The 15,109-nt window shown below is 44.1% G+C and overlaps 1 protein-coding gene across 7 annotated transcripts in view; it reads right to left on the bottom strand.

Annotated features, from left to right (window-relative positions):
* Positions 1-15,109, bottom strand: part of APBB2 (amyloid beta precursor protein binding family B member 2) — a 681,814-nt gene that overhangs the window by 623,092 nt on the left and 43,613 nt on the right. The window lies entirely within an intron of this gene.

Below are 15,109 nucleotides of genomic sequence, written 5' to 3'. Positions count from 1 at the left end.
GTGTGCGTAAGTCCTGTTTCGCGCACAAGAGCCAGGCCTCACAAAAGCGGCAGTCTGGGGGGGCGGGGAGGGGCGGTGCGGAGCTGGAGGCGACCGGTACAGCGACTATTTGCCGCTGTGCCGGGGGATCGTGCGCCGAGAGCCTGCTGGTGTAAGTTCTTAAAGGAAATAAAAAAAAGGTATGACCTTTTAAGAGGTCGGGGAGGACAGGGGAAGACAGAGGGAGTATGGGCAGGGGGATAAGGAAGTTCCCTCCTAGTCCGCTCCTTAATTGGAGCGGACTGGGAGAGAACTGTGCGCGCATGTTATAAAATCGGCACGTCCATGTGTGCACGCCGGTAGCGCGCGCATATATGTTTAAAAATCTACCCCTATTAATGTAGATGGTTTAACCAGCTCTTTTTAAGTTCTTTCCAAAATATTGGTGATATCCAATTCTGGTGATACAGGTGTAAGAACCTGGAAACCTCTTTGAGAAGAAGAATCCTTCTTAAATGGAGGAATATAATAGACTCTAGACACCAAAGGAAGTGCTTGTTCAGGAATTTTCAAAATCTGAATGAGCTACTTCTTCCACATATCTTTAGGTGGTACCAATGGATCCCTAGGGAAATTTATAAACCTAAGATTCTTCCCCCTTATTTGGTTTTCTAGTTGTTCCATCTTATTGGATAACAGCTGATTCTCTTTGATGATATTTTGCTTTATATTAGAGAAATCCTTAATCTCTTCTCCTAGGGTTAAACAAAATACTTTTTCTTCCACTGATTTTTCCACCATTTTGGATCATGTCCCAAATTATATCCAAGGAAATAACTTCAGGCCTTAACACTTCTTTCTTAGGTAAAAAATAAATTGTTGAATCTGCGCTGCCTGCAACCTCCCCGAGTACAGCAGGGAATCCAGGAGGCTCCAGCAATTCACCAGGAACACTCCTGCTCTCCAGGCTCAAGTCGACTTCTTCCCTTTCATCACCTTGCAGTGAGCCATGAGGTTGACTGTTGACTGGAGAGACATTACCTCCACCGGGTTTTCCGGGGCCCCCCGATCTTCCGGGGACATAGTAGTTTGCAGGTCCTGCAGGGCGGCAGGTTCTCCTTCCTCCCGCTCACCCTGCTGCAGGCCAACTCCCAGAACCAATGCTTCCCGGACCACATGAGTGTCCATTGGGCCCTGGAAAATGAAGTTGGGGGAGCGGTCAAAGCCTCACACTCCCTGGCATGCCGCTTCCTCGCAGAATGCAGCATAGTAACATAATTCAATATAGGCCCGACAGGAATGATCTCAAGCGCGTCTGATCAGATCCGCTCTTCTCATATTTTCTCAGGGTCTATTTAGTGTGTCTTAACTCATCATTGTACCATGACTTCTTTTGTTTAGAAGTATTCCTTTCTTTTTGAATAGTTTTCGTCGAGACAGGGCTTACGTTTTCGGCTATTTCATTAACAATCTGATTCCAGGAGTCAAATGCCGAGGAGGCATTTGCTTGATTTAAGTCTAGTAGTTTATTTTTAATTGATTCTGTAAGTAGGTCCCTTATTTATACTTTTATGAGTTGGGATGAGGAAAGTTATTTCTGCCTTTATTAATTGGTGATGGGAGCAGGGCAATATGGTGTGGGAGATATTGATAAGACTATTATTGTTATTGGCAAATATTAGGTCTAGAATATGTCCTGCTTTATGAGTAGTTAGTGACAAATTGTGACCATCCCATTGCTTTCATTGTCTCTAAGAATATTTCATATGCTGTAGTTTTACGTGTTTTATCCACATGTAGGTTAGTCTCCTACAATTAAGGTAGAGTCTGGTGATGGAAACACCTTGTATTCGATTAGACGTGAGCAGTCTTTTTCTAGTGTTCCTGGGGGACAACAGACCATTCCTATTTTTAATTGAGGTGATTTTAAAATTGGTACCTCGTTTGGCGGGTTAATCTCTACTCTGTAAGGTATTAGTTTAAGTTCTTTTCTACTGATTATTAATAAACCTCCATCTTTTCGTTTAGGTCTCTGGAAATGAAATATATCATAGTTGGAATGTGAAATTTGGTTTAAGAGCACATTATCTTTATCATTCAGCCATGTTTCAGAAATGCAAAAAATAGTAGGATTAAAATCCTCTAATAGATCATTTATCAGAGGAATTTTTTAGAGAGATACTGAGCATTTAATAAGAGCAGTGTAAACATTAAGCAGGAAGAGATATTTTACATTTTACATTTATTAGGATTTATGAAATCGCTTAACACTAAAAAAAAATGTCTAAGCGATATACAAGAAAACATTCATAAAGATAATACATAATTACAAAATTTAATACAAATATAAACTAAATATATTTTATTATGTAACTAAAATGTAAACTAAAAACAGACCTAAAGAGCTGTTACTTATCGTGGGGACAATCAACTTTGCTTCTTTCTTGGGGTCCTCCTAAGATCTCCATATAAGTCCCCTCCTATAATTGGTTTAAGTGTGTCTGATCCATGACTGTAGCAGGATGATTGAAAATTTCGGGGCGTTACTTCAGGCACGCATAAAGGGATACACAAAGGGGCAAGTTCCTTTTTTGTGATCTTTCATGTGCATGCCAAAGACACGAGCCTGCTGGCATTGCCGCCATGCTGGTTATTCCTCGTCAGTGGGCGGGCGATGGACAGTCTGTGAGCGGCGCAGCCCTGAGGGTACCAGCGTCTGCTTCCTCTCTCCAGGGGCGGCAGGGAGCATCCCTCCACTGAATGTCCCACTGGTGTTTCTCCTTTTTTGGGAGAGAGGGCCAGTATTGGAGTCTGGGCAGGCTCAGCACCGCCCGCCTGGCGTTGCTACCACGCTAGTTATTCCTCAGCTGTTGAAGAGTGGCCGAAGATTTGGTAGCTGGAATTCAATGCCAAGCATTGCAAAGCCATGTATCTGGGGTGTGGTAATCCAAAAAGGCTGTATGTGATGGGGGGGTGAAAGACTAATGTGCATGGATCAAGAGAGGGATCTTGGGGCGATAATGTCTCGCGATCTGAAGATGGTGAAGCAATGTGACAAGGAGATAGCTAAAGCCAGAAGAATGCTGGGCTGCATAGCAAGAGAAATAACCAATAAGAAAAAGGAGGTGATAATGCCCTTGTACAGGTCCTTGGTGAGGCCTCACTTAGAGTATTGTGTTCAGTTCTGGAGCCCTTACCTCAAAAAGGAAAGACAGGATGGAGGCAATCCAGAGAAGGGTGACCAAAATGGTTTGGGGTCAGTATCAGAAGAAATTTATGAGGAGAGGCTGAAGGATCTGAGTATGTATACCCTGGAAGAGAGGAGGTGCAGGGGAGATATGATACAGACCTTCAGATACCTGAAAGGTTTTAATGATTTATTTAATTTATTTATTTAAAGGCTTTTCTATACTGCCTTACAATGTTAGTAGGTCTAGGTGGTTTACAAGTATAACATACATAATCAAATTGACAAATCAAAGATTATATTTTAAAATAAAATATAAAACAAATACAAAGTTTAAAATGACAAACAAGCAGTGCTATATTATAATGATACACAAATGTCAAACCTTTTCCATTGGAAAGAAATCAGTAAAACTAGGGGTCGCAAAATTAAATCCAGGGAGGATGATTCAGAAACGTCAGGAAATATTTCTTCTCAGAGGTGGTGGTGGATGCCTGAAATGCCCTTCCAGAGGAGGTGGTGAACATGAAAACAGTGAAAGAATTCAAAGAGGCATGGGATAAACACTGTGGATCCCTAAATGCCAGAGGATGGAAATGAAGAAAAGAGTGCATGGGGGAAACTTGTTGATGCTGCGGTTACTACCCTTAACCAATAAGCCTTGATACTTTTGATGCAACTCCAACATTGCTCTGTGCTTCAACAGCAGCGGGGAAAAGGGGAATTGGATTCAGAGAGCAACCAACAAGTGCCCCGACTTTCATGGTCGAGGGAACTGATAAGCATGGGAGTAACCTGCACAGAGCAACAAGTTACTAACCTTCAGGCCGATTCAGTAAAGTCCGCGGGAGAGCGGACAAACGCCCGCTCTCCCGGCGCGCGCACCGGCCCTTTGCCGGTGCGCGCGATTCTGTATTTAAATTAGGTGATGCGGTAAAAACGGGTAAAAGGAGGCGTTAGGGACACTAGCGCGTCCCTAGCTCCTCCTTTTTGACAAGAGTGGCGGCTGTCAGCGGGTTTGACAGCCAACGCTCAATTTTGCCGGCGTTGGTTCTCGAGCCCGCTGACAGCCATGGGCTCAGACGCCGGCAAAATTGAGCATCCGGTTTTCGGCCCGACAGCCGCGGGCCGAATTCAAATTTATTTATTTTTTTACTTTTTTTATTTTTCGGGACCTCCGACTTAATATCGCTATGATATTAAGTCGGAGGGTGCACAGTAAAGCAGTTTTTACTGCTTTTCTGTACACTTTCCCGGCGCCCGAAGAAATTAGCGCCGACCCAAAGGTCGGCGCTAATTTCTGAAAATAAAATGTGCGGCTTGGCTGCACATTTTACTTTCTGTATCCCGCGCGCATACCTAATAGGGCCATCAAAATGCATTTGCATGTTGAGGGCGCTATTAGGTGCCGCGGGTTGGACGCACGTTTTCCTCCTCTTACTGAATAAGGGATAAGGGAAAGCGCGCGTCCAAGAGCAGGCTAACAGTGCGCTCCGTCGGAGCGCATTGTACTGTATCGATCTGCTTAATAGAAGGCATGGGTTTACTACCCTTAACCAATAAGCCTTGATTCTTCTGATGCAACATCACTCTCTGCTAAGACGAAGTGGGGTGGGGGACGGCAGGAAAGAGGAATTTGAATTCAGAGGCAACCAACGTGAGACATGACTTTTTTACATTCTAGGGTACTGATGCGCAGACATTAGGGGAAAAAAAACACAGGACTGCTTCTACGGCCAAGTTCATAAGCAAAGCACATCAAGCAGCAAAGACTGATGTATGGGGGTAACCTGCACAGCATAGTAGATACTACCATAGGAAGCTTGCTGGGCAGACTGGATGGACCATTTGGTCCTTTTCTGCCATCATTTTTATGTTTCAGATAAAGACCCAAATGGTCCATCCAGTCTACCCAGCAATATTTATTTATTTAACAACTTTTAATATACCGACGTTCGTATGGCACATCACGCCGGTTTACAAGTAACTCAATTAAAAGGTAACTGTTTAAAGATTTATTTACCCAAATACTTTAAAGTTTAAATTTAAAAAAAATATTTATCACTCACTCCATCTTAAATTCTTGGCGAGTTACAAACATGATGCATAAAATGAAAATACAAAAGATAAATACAATACATACTAACAGAGCTGGTGTTAGCTTTTTTGCTGCCCTGGGCAAAGAATTACTGTGCTGCCCCCGCCCCATTCATTCAGTGTCTGTCCCGGGCCCATCAAATAAAGCCCAGCTCTGTCCTGCAATCTATATTTTTAAAAACTGACCCCCCCCCCCCCCCCCAGAACCCATGGACAGGGAAGGGTAGAAGGTACCCTAGGCAAACCTTATAGCTTGCACACACCCACACCCTTTACAGACACAGACAATTAAATTATGCATTTAGAACAAATTTTACATGAAAAAGAACATTCAAAAGTACTGTCTGCTGAGGCAAAAATAAAACTTTAAACATGTGTTTTTTATCTACATGTGCTCCTGTGGTGCCAACCAGAAAACTCTGCAAAAAAGACACTTGGAACTCCTATGAAATTAGACTTTTTTTTTTAATGCATGTTAGGTGTGAGCTTGACCCTCAGAAAGCCATGAACAGAATTACCATTACAATACAGTAAACCTCCTTTGCCAAAATAACAATCTTATCTATAAAAAGGCAACACTTCACATATTACACCAGGCCCTAGAACACCAATAAAACTCTTATTAGGAAACCAGGCTGCTATAGATCCCTACACAGAAATTACAGGCCAGCAAAATACCTCACCTCAGTCACATATGAAGAACATAGACATATCCTGACCAAATACAGAATAAAGAGATCAGAAAGTATCAACAGAAACGTGCTGAGAAGTACTGAACTGGAACCCACAACAAGCCAGCCTCTATAAGAACATAAGAAGAACATGCCATACTGGGTCAGACCAAGGGTCCATCAGCCCAGCATCCTGTTTCCAACAGTGGCCAATCCAGGCCATAAGAACCTGTCAAGTACCCAAAAACTAAGTCTATTTACCCAAAAACTAAGTCTATACGCACAGCAACAATGGAAAAACAGAAACATTATCATGCTTCAAAAAACATTAGGTAATAAAATCAAGAAATATAAAACATCAATCATAATAGTAAAATCATATTCATTAAAAGAATAAATATTTCAAACCAGTTAATAGACTATCCAAAATTTCCCAAACACCAATAAAATATTTCAAAAGATCTGCCGAATAAAAAATCCAATTAAAATTTTTCTATTCCCTCCTAAAAATTAAACTTGTCAAAAGAGCAGAATCATCAAATTATACCCAATAATTAGAACTAATAAGGATTAAAAATTCTCTTGCTCTCCATACCTGTGATCTTCTGATTTCGTTACCCTGAGATTGTAGTGGATTAGGGGAGGTAGGAGCACACAAATTGTATCTTCTCTTTCACACATACGCACAATAACACATTCATTCTCTCACACATTTCTGCTCTCTAGCATACACAGGCTCCCTCTTCCTCACAGATACATTATGCCCCGGATTTTCAAAGCCTTACGCGCCTAGGTGGGGTTACGCGAGCCGGGCCTATTTTAGAAAGGCCCAGCGACGCACGTAAAGCCCCGGGACGCGCGTATCTCCCGAGGCTTCGAAAAAGGGGAGGGGGCGGAAAGGGGAGGGGTGGGGCCAGAGGCCTCCGGCACAGCGGCCATTTGCCGCTGTGTCGGAGGATTGTGTGCCAGCAGGCTGCCGGCAGGCGCAGGAGGTAAAATAAAGGTCGGGGAGGGGGTTTAGGATAGGGCTAGGGGGTGGGAGGGTTAGGGAGATTAGATTAGGGGGTTAGGAAGTTCCCTCCGAGGGAGGGAACGGGGGCAGGCCGTGGGTGTCGGTGCAAGCAAGATGCACTAGTGTGCACCCCCTTGCGTGCACCGACCCCCGATTTTATAACATGAACGCACCTGCACGTGCATGTTTTAAAAACGGGCGTCCATGTGCACGCACCGGGTAGTGTGCATACATGGGCGCCCATGCGTAGGTTTTAAAATCTACTCCTATGTGTGAGAGTGTGCCTGTGAGAGCCTATATATGACACGTGAGCTCTCACAGATACACACACACACACACACACACACACACAGGCTCTCAGTCACTCACATAACGCCTAGCTGATTCCTGTCATTCCTTCCCTCTAACTTAATCACCTATATCCTCCTCGCTCTCACCCTCATCCCTTCTCTCCCACCTCCCAATGTTACCTCCTCCCCCAGCTGATGCCCTCTCACCCATCAGCTTCTCTCTTACATTCCCTAGTCAATCATATGTCATTCCCCATCTCAACCTCCAGAGCCAATCCTTCACCCCCCAAAATCATATTCATTAAAAGCTCATACACATACACACATGGCCTCCTGTTGTCTTCGGGCCATGGTGGGATGAGCTCCACCACCGCCTACTGACCTTCCTAATTTGAGCGGGTGGGGGGGGAGGGGGGAGCGGAAACCGAGCAGGTTGAGTGCCAGTGGCCTGCAGCCTCTCTCCTTCGGCCACCCGGTCACGCCGGGTCTGCAAATTGATTAATCAGACTTCATTAGTTTGTGACTACCTTATTCAACCCACATACTGTGGGCCTGCAAAAGAACGGCCTTAAGATTCTAAAGCGTTTTGAGTCAGACTCAGCCCTCAGTGAAACCTGTAGACTACTCCTCATGTTTGGACCAGTTATTGCAAATGTACGATCTTTCGTCTCACATGACCTGGTAACTTTCAAAGAGGTATCTCAAGTACATTTTTACCACAATAGCAAAGATGTCTATTCGGAGTATAAATTTTTAATAGCATGCTGAAAATGCTGTGGTGAGAATTCTGAATTCTAGCCTCTATACCACCTGCAACCAATGCAACCTGAACAGAATTGGGGAGAAATGTTCATTCCTGCTAACCTCTGCTATCAACCTGGCAGCAGAGTTCTGTGCCAACTGAAGAGCATGTACTGTTGCTAGTGGCAGACCAATATATACTGCATTGCAGTAATCAAGTCCAGAGATAACCAAGGCCTGTAAAACTGTCCAAAAATGATCAATAGACAGAGAAGGCTTAAGTCTCCATCTCATCCAAACATAAAAAAATGTTCCTCGTACTACAGTAATTACCTGAGGCTTGAAGTAATGTCAAATAATATGCCTAAATTGTAAACCTGATTAGAGACAGGGATCTTATAATTTCCTAGCTGAATAAAGGGAACATTGGGTGTCACAAACCTGGACAAAAAGAGACTTTCAGTTTTCCATACTTATCTTTGGGCTCTGTCCATTCATTCCTGACTATCCTAGTTTATGTACTCATCCTGGCTGCTGTGTGGCCCTCCTGCCTGCAGGGGCCCTCAGTGGGCTGCAGTCTGAGCTGCACAGGCTTGCCTCAAAGGCAAATGAGGCAGTCCTGCCATGCCTTAAAAGCCTGCTTCACACACAGCTCCCTGCCTCATCATCAAGTCTCCCTTACTCCCTGAGCACTTTACCCTGTCTTGTCTAGATTCCGGTTCTGTCTGATCCTTTACCTCTGTTCCTGTGGGGCCTAGCAGTGGCCCTCCTGCCTGATCCTTCTCCTTGCTTCCTGTGTGGCCTCCCAGTACCCTCTTGCCTGTTTTTTGTCTTGTCTCTCTGGCCCCTGCCTTGCATTCATTTTCTGTTCTGCCCTACCCTGGTTTTGACCTGGGCCTGTTTTGCATTGTATCCTGTCCCTCTGCATTGTTCCTATCCTGCTTGGTTGGCCCTGGTCCTCACCTTGGTGTCTTGTTCGTCCTGCTCCTGTTTTGCCTTGTAATCTGTCCCTGGCTATGTATCTGCCCTGGTTCCCGCCTGCCCTGCTTTTCCTCCGCCTTGGACTGACTTCTCGTTGTTGACCCGGCCTGACCTTTGTCGCTGCTTCCCTTGCTGCCTGCCCTGACCTTAGCCTGCCTCGTCTCTGCTTGAACTCCTATCCCATGGGCACCACCAGATCCTGTGGGCTCAACCCAAGGAAGAGGTGGTTGGGTCAGGCAAAAGACCTTGCACTGCCAGCTCTTGAGTCCTGAACTGCTCCTGCCTGGGATTACCTTTAACCGGCCGTGACAGTTTAAAGCCCTCCTCAGTAGGTTTGCCAGTCTGTTTTGGAAGAAGCTGTGCCCCTTCTTCCCCAGGAGTGGTCTCCATCTCTGCTCAGCTGTCCTTATAACAAAATCCCACGGTCCAGGAAGCCTAAATGCTTTCATTGACACCATCTACGCAGCCAGAATGCGAGCTTCCCTGCCTAGCTCTTTATGCTCGACTGGGAGGACTGAGGAGAATACCAGCTGTGCACCTCTCGCCCAGAGCCATGAAGTCACTTTTGATACACTCTATGTGGCGTCCAGCCATATCATTCGTGCCAACGTGAATGACCAGCATTGGATAGTAGTCAGTAAGCTTGATTTTTTTCACGGCAATCTCTTTATAATGTCTCAGATCTTGGCACCCAGCATACAGTACACCTCACAGGCAGCATAGAGGAATATTCTAAACACCCCCATCCCCAAAAAATAAGGGGCACTGCCCCCCCCCCCCAAAAAAAAAAACCAAACAAAAAAATATTCAGTCCTATTCGGTCTCTGAGAACCAAGTACAGCATTCAGCAGCAAAACCGTACGCCTCCAGACACCTGGATTTTGAAGCATATTACACATAATTGCTTGAAAGTTCCCAGTCTTTTCTCCCGTGACACACAGCATGTCAAGATGGATGCATAACTGATAGCATCTTTGTTTTGCTGAAACTTTAGGACCTTTTATGTGCTTTGACAAAAAAAAAAAAAATGCAGAATTCTGTTTTCAAGATAGAAGCTTCTACTTGTTTGCTTGTCAGTGACTACAAAATGTAATTGGTCTAAATTGGGCTCCCATCAGAAACGTTTTACTGCAGAATATCTGTCTCCTTGTTCAAGCTGTGGGGGACACCACTGACTATGAAATGGGAGACACCATTTATTTGGACAGTTCAATAAATCCATGTGTAGTGCACCTGTAATCAGCTGGCATTCGGGCATTCGCTAACTTAGATCACTTTGCTCTGTCAGATTATAACATTTTGGAGCCCAGCACTTTCCTCCTGCCCCTTGGGGCTTTCTAGCTCAATCAGTCCATGGAGCCTTCATCTGAAACTTCCTAGAGTTTTCACCCTGTTTTTTTTTTTGTATCCCCCCCCCCCCTCCCATCTCAGCCCAGCCATTGCAGGGACGGAACCCGCAGCTTCCTCCAGGGCTGCCTAATGCGGACCTTGGGTGTGGCCACTAGCTGTTGCCATTCAGCAATGATGTGAGCTCTCCCCTTACCCAGGGCCATACTGGGTAAGGCCATACAGCTTCTGCTCTCTGGGTCCCTGCAGCCTGCCCAGCCGGGCCCAGAGAGCAGAAGCTGGGCCCAGAATTCTAACCCAGGTCCTCCACTCGGTAATGGCTTGGCACTTGCCACTGTTCCACCAGGCTGGCCCTAATTTTAGTCAATAAAATGATTACCACAGATCACTCTTCATCCCTGTTCCTTCTTTACAAGGGAACACTGCAAGACAGAAGTTTCTCAGGCATGCTTCAGCTATGGTCATATCTAAAACCCAACAGCTCTGTCTTTTCTTGTTTGTTTCCTCCATTTGCTCTGCATCTTTCCATCAGAGATTTCTCCGCTTTCTGTTCTTTGCCAGTCACAGGCACACTCCACCAGGAGATTGGTAACACATAGCAAGAACAGCGATTAAATAATGGGGGTTGTTTGTTCAGGGCTGCATTTTTAAATCATTCAAAGATTCTGCTCAGTGGCTAATGAGACAATTTTTTCAGCTGAATATACTGTGGGTTAAACAAAAAAACAAAACAAAAAGGAGCATATATCAGTGATGGCAAACCTGTGGTCCCTTGTGCTGTCTTGAAGGGCATGCAAACTTCCGAGTCAGCCAGCATGTTGCAGCAACCTGGTAGCAAACGTAGCAGGGAAGAAGACTGGAGGAATGGCCTCATGCTTACAGCAGCCTGTTGAGAACTAGAACAGCCAGTTTTCAAACCCTGCTTTTCCCCACTAACTCTCCTTGTGACTTGGGCAAGTCACTTCATCCTCAATTGCAAACAAAGGACCTGCTTTACTAAGGCTTTTCTCCCAGTCTGTGTCTATGGGAAAAAAAAGCTTAGTAAATGAAGCTCTTAGGGGCCAATGCAATATGCCGAGCGCACTCTTAATGAGCAGTTAGACACGGGTAAAATAGGCGCTAATCAATCCCCTAATGCAATAAGGGGATTAGCGTCTATTTAACTCGCGTCTAACGTGGAGTGAATGAGATGGCGCTCATCACATGCAAATGCATGTGAATGAGCCTATTAGTCATTCACTCCCAATAAAAAAAGATTAAATGTGCGTCTCAGGCACACATTTATTGCTCAGATATTAATAGTTGAGCACATTGAAAAGAAGTACAGAAAAGCAGAAAAAATTGCTTTTCTGTACTTCTTTTTTAAAGTAAAATAAATAAATAAATAACAGCAGTCTGCCAGTAATGAAAATGGCCGCCGATAAACTCATGGGGCCGTTTTCATTACTGGCAGAGAGGAGCCGCGGCGGATCACGCAAGGAAGGAGGCACTAAGGTTGCGCAAGCAACCCTAGCACCTCCTTCCTAGCGTGACCCCCTAATTTAAATATTGCATGGTTCCCCCCCCCCTTTGGGGCACCATGTGCATGTTAAGACAGCGGATGCTGACTGTTCAGCACCCGCTTTCTACGCGCCATTATTGCAGCGGCCCCTTAGACTGTAAGACCTATCTTGGGAAGGGACCTAGCTACTGTATCTGAAATGTAGCTCGCTTTCAGCTCAGAATTGGAAAGGTGAATACTTAAATTTACAATCCAATCCAATTACTATGAATGCTATATGCATTGGGTGGAGTCCCAAGGGAAAATTGGTGATGTGACGCATGTGTAGCAGACAGAGCACTGACCTACAATCATTGCTGCTCCTTCAGGATATTGGTGCCAAGGCTTCTTCTCATCCTTCCTAAGGGACTGACTCAGAAATAATGTATTATTTTCTTGCAATGGGGGGGGGGGGGAGGGTGCAGCAGCCTCCTCTCACCTCCTTGAGATCCCTAGCCCCCTCTCTTCTCCTTCCCATGGTGTTTTGCCACCTGTTTCTCTATAACCCATTCTGACTCTCATCCTGACCTCTGAGGACTGAGAAGCAGGAGGCCATCCCCACTGCTCTGGATACCACTCCTGACACAAGACCTCCAGCTTCACATTTACATGTTTTATCTCCTGGGATGTAACTTCTAAAGATTGCAAACATGGACTGAACCAAAACATGGCGAACCTAGAAGATGTGGTAGACCTGATTGACAAACTGAAGAGTGGTAAATCACCTGGACCAGATGGTATACACCCCAGGGTGCTGAAGGAACTCAAAAATGAAATTTCAGACCTATTAGTAAAAATTTGTAACCTATCATTAAAATCATCCATTGTACCTGAAGACTGGAGGGTGGCTAATGTAACCCCAATATTTAAAAAGGGCTCCAGGGGCGATCCGGGAAACTACAGACCAGTTAGCCTGACTTCAGTACCAGGAAAAATAATGGAAAGTGTTCTAAACATCAAAATCACAGAACATATAGAAAGACATGGTTTAATGGAACAAAGTCAGCATGGCTTTACCCAGGGCAAGTCTTGCCTCACAAATCTGCTTCACTTTTTGAAGGAGTTAATAAACATGTGGATAAAGGTGGACCGGTAGATGTAGTGTATTTGGATTTTCACAAGGCGTTTGACAAAGTTCCTCATGAGAGGCTTCTAGGAAAAGTAAAAAGTCATGGGAAAGTTGGTGATGTCCTTTCGTGGAATACAAACTGGCTAAAAGACAGGAAACAGAGAGTAAGATTAAATGGACAATTTTCTCAGTGGAAGGGAGTGGGCAGTGGAGTGCCTCAGCGATCTGTATATATTTATAAATGATCTGGAAAGAAATATGAGTGAGGTAATCAAATTTGCGGATGATACAAAATTGTTCAGAGTAGTTAAATCACAAGCAGATTGTGATAAATTACAGGAAGACCTTATGAGACTGGAAAATTGGGCATCAAAATGGCAGATGAAATTTAATGTGTATAAGTACAAGGTGATGCATATAGGGAAAAATAACCCATGCTATAGTTACACAATGTTAGGTTCCACATCAGGAGCTACCACCCAAGAAAGAGATCTAGGCGTCATAGTGGATAACACATTGAAATCATTGGTTCAGTGTGCTGTGGTGGTCAAAAAAGCAAACACAATGTTGGGAATTATTAGAAAGGGAATGGTGAATAAAACGGAAAATGTCATAATGCCTCTGTATCGCTCCATGGTGAGATCGCACCTTGAATACTGTGTACAATTCTGGTCGCCGCATCTCAAAAAAGATATAGTTGCGATGGAGAAGGTACAGAGAAGGGCGACCAAAATGATAAAGGGAATGGAACAGCTCCCTAATGAGGAAAGACTAAAGAGGTTAGGACTTTTCAGCTTGGAGAAGAGACAGCTGAGGGGGGATATGATAGAGGTGTTTAAAATCATGAGAGGTCTAGAACGGGTAAATGTGAATCCGTTATTTACTCTTTCGGATAATAGAAAGACTAGGGGGCACTCCATGAAGTTAGCATGTGGCACATTTAAAACTAATCAGAGAAAGTTCTTTTTCACTCAATGCTCAATTAAACTCTGGAATGTGTTGTCAGAGGATGTGGTTAGTGTAGTTAGTGTAGCTGGGTTTAAAAAAGAATTGGATAAGTTCTTGGAGCAGAAGTCCATTACCTGCTATTAATTGACTTAGAAAATAGCCACTGCTAATACTAGCAACAGTAACATGGATCAGATTTAGTTTTTGGGTACTTGCCAGGTTCTTATGGCCTGGATTGGCCACTGTTGGAAACAGGATGCTGGGCTTGATGGACCCTTGGTCTGACCCAGTATGGCATGTTCTTATGAAGCTGAGATCTTGTATTTGCAGAGTTATTAGTGGTGTCTCTAACAGTGCAAATGGACCCCACATGCTCAGGGAGGGGGAGAAAAGGGAAAGAGACTGCAAAGGAGAAAGATGGAGAAAGGGAGAGGAGCAACAGAAAGGGAGAGAAGCTGTGGGACGAGAGAGGGAGAAGGAGGAGAAAGCTGCTGGGGAGCATGAGAGAGGGAAGAAGCTGAGGTGGATGGAGAAAGAGTCAATATCTGAAGTTATTTCACTGCTTTCAGAAATGTTAGCCTTCCACTAGACAGCTGGCATTTACTTACTTTGCTCCAGTCATCTGGAACTCAGCCCTCGGGGATGAATCCAATTATTTATGCGTTGGAAAGTTAGCGAAGGCATAGCTTTTTGAGCAAGATTTTGGGAAAGAAACTTGATTTTTTTTTTTTTTATTAATCACTCTTTTCTGGAATAAGACTGGCTTAGTGGACAGCTTAGTTTGGCTTTAATTAATTTTTTTTTTATCATACTTGATTTACTTTAATCCAATTCTTCATTTTCTTTTTGTATTGCTTAAAAATTGTGAGACCTAATTATATTTCTTCTACCATGTGCTTTTTATTGTAATCCACCTTGAAGTTATTAACGAAAGTTGGGGGAATCAGATCTTAATAAATGCAAATGAAATAGGCAGAATGAACGGCTGACAGATTGCTATGGCATGCCTCCTCAAAAGGTTAGCTTGATTTTTGGCACATGCCATTCAAAGGACGCCCCAACTCTGGAATAGCTCTTCAAGTTACGAAAATGTAAAAAAATAAATAAATAAATAAAAACACCTCAATAGTCATTTTACTTTGTGAACTACTGAAATACTTCAGCTCTAAACCATTACAAGTGCAAAAAGGTCTTAGAAAGCTCCTCCCTTCCCCGGCTGCTAAAGTGTATCTCGGTGCCAAAGGTCG

Source organism: Rhinatrema bivittatum, chromosome 1 (assembly GCF_901001135.1).
Source record: "Rhinatrema bivittatum chromosome 1, aRhiBiv1.1, whole genome shotgun sequence".
In the NCBI taxonomy this organism is placed as follows: domain Eukaryota; kingdom Metazoa; phylum Chordata; class Amphibia; order Gymnophiona; family Rhinatrematidae; genus Rhinatrema; species Rhinatrema bivittatum.
The sequence above is the reverse complement of the archived record's forward strand: the minus strand, read 5'-3'. Positions and strand labels throughout refer to the sequence as shown.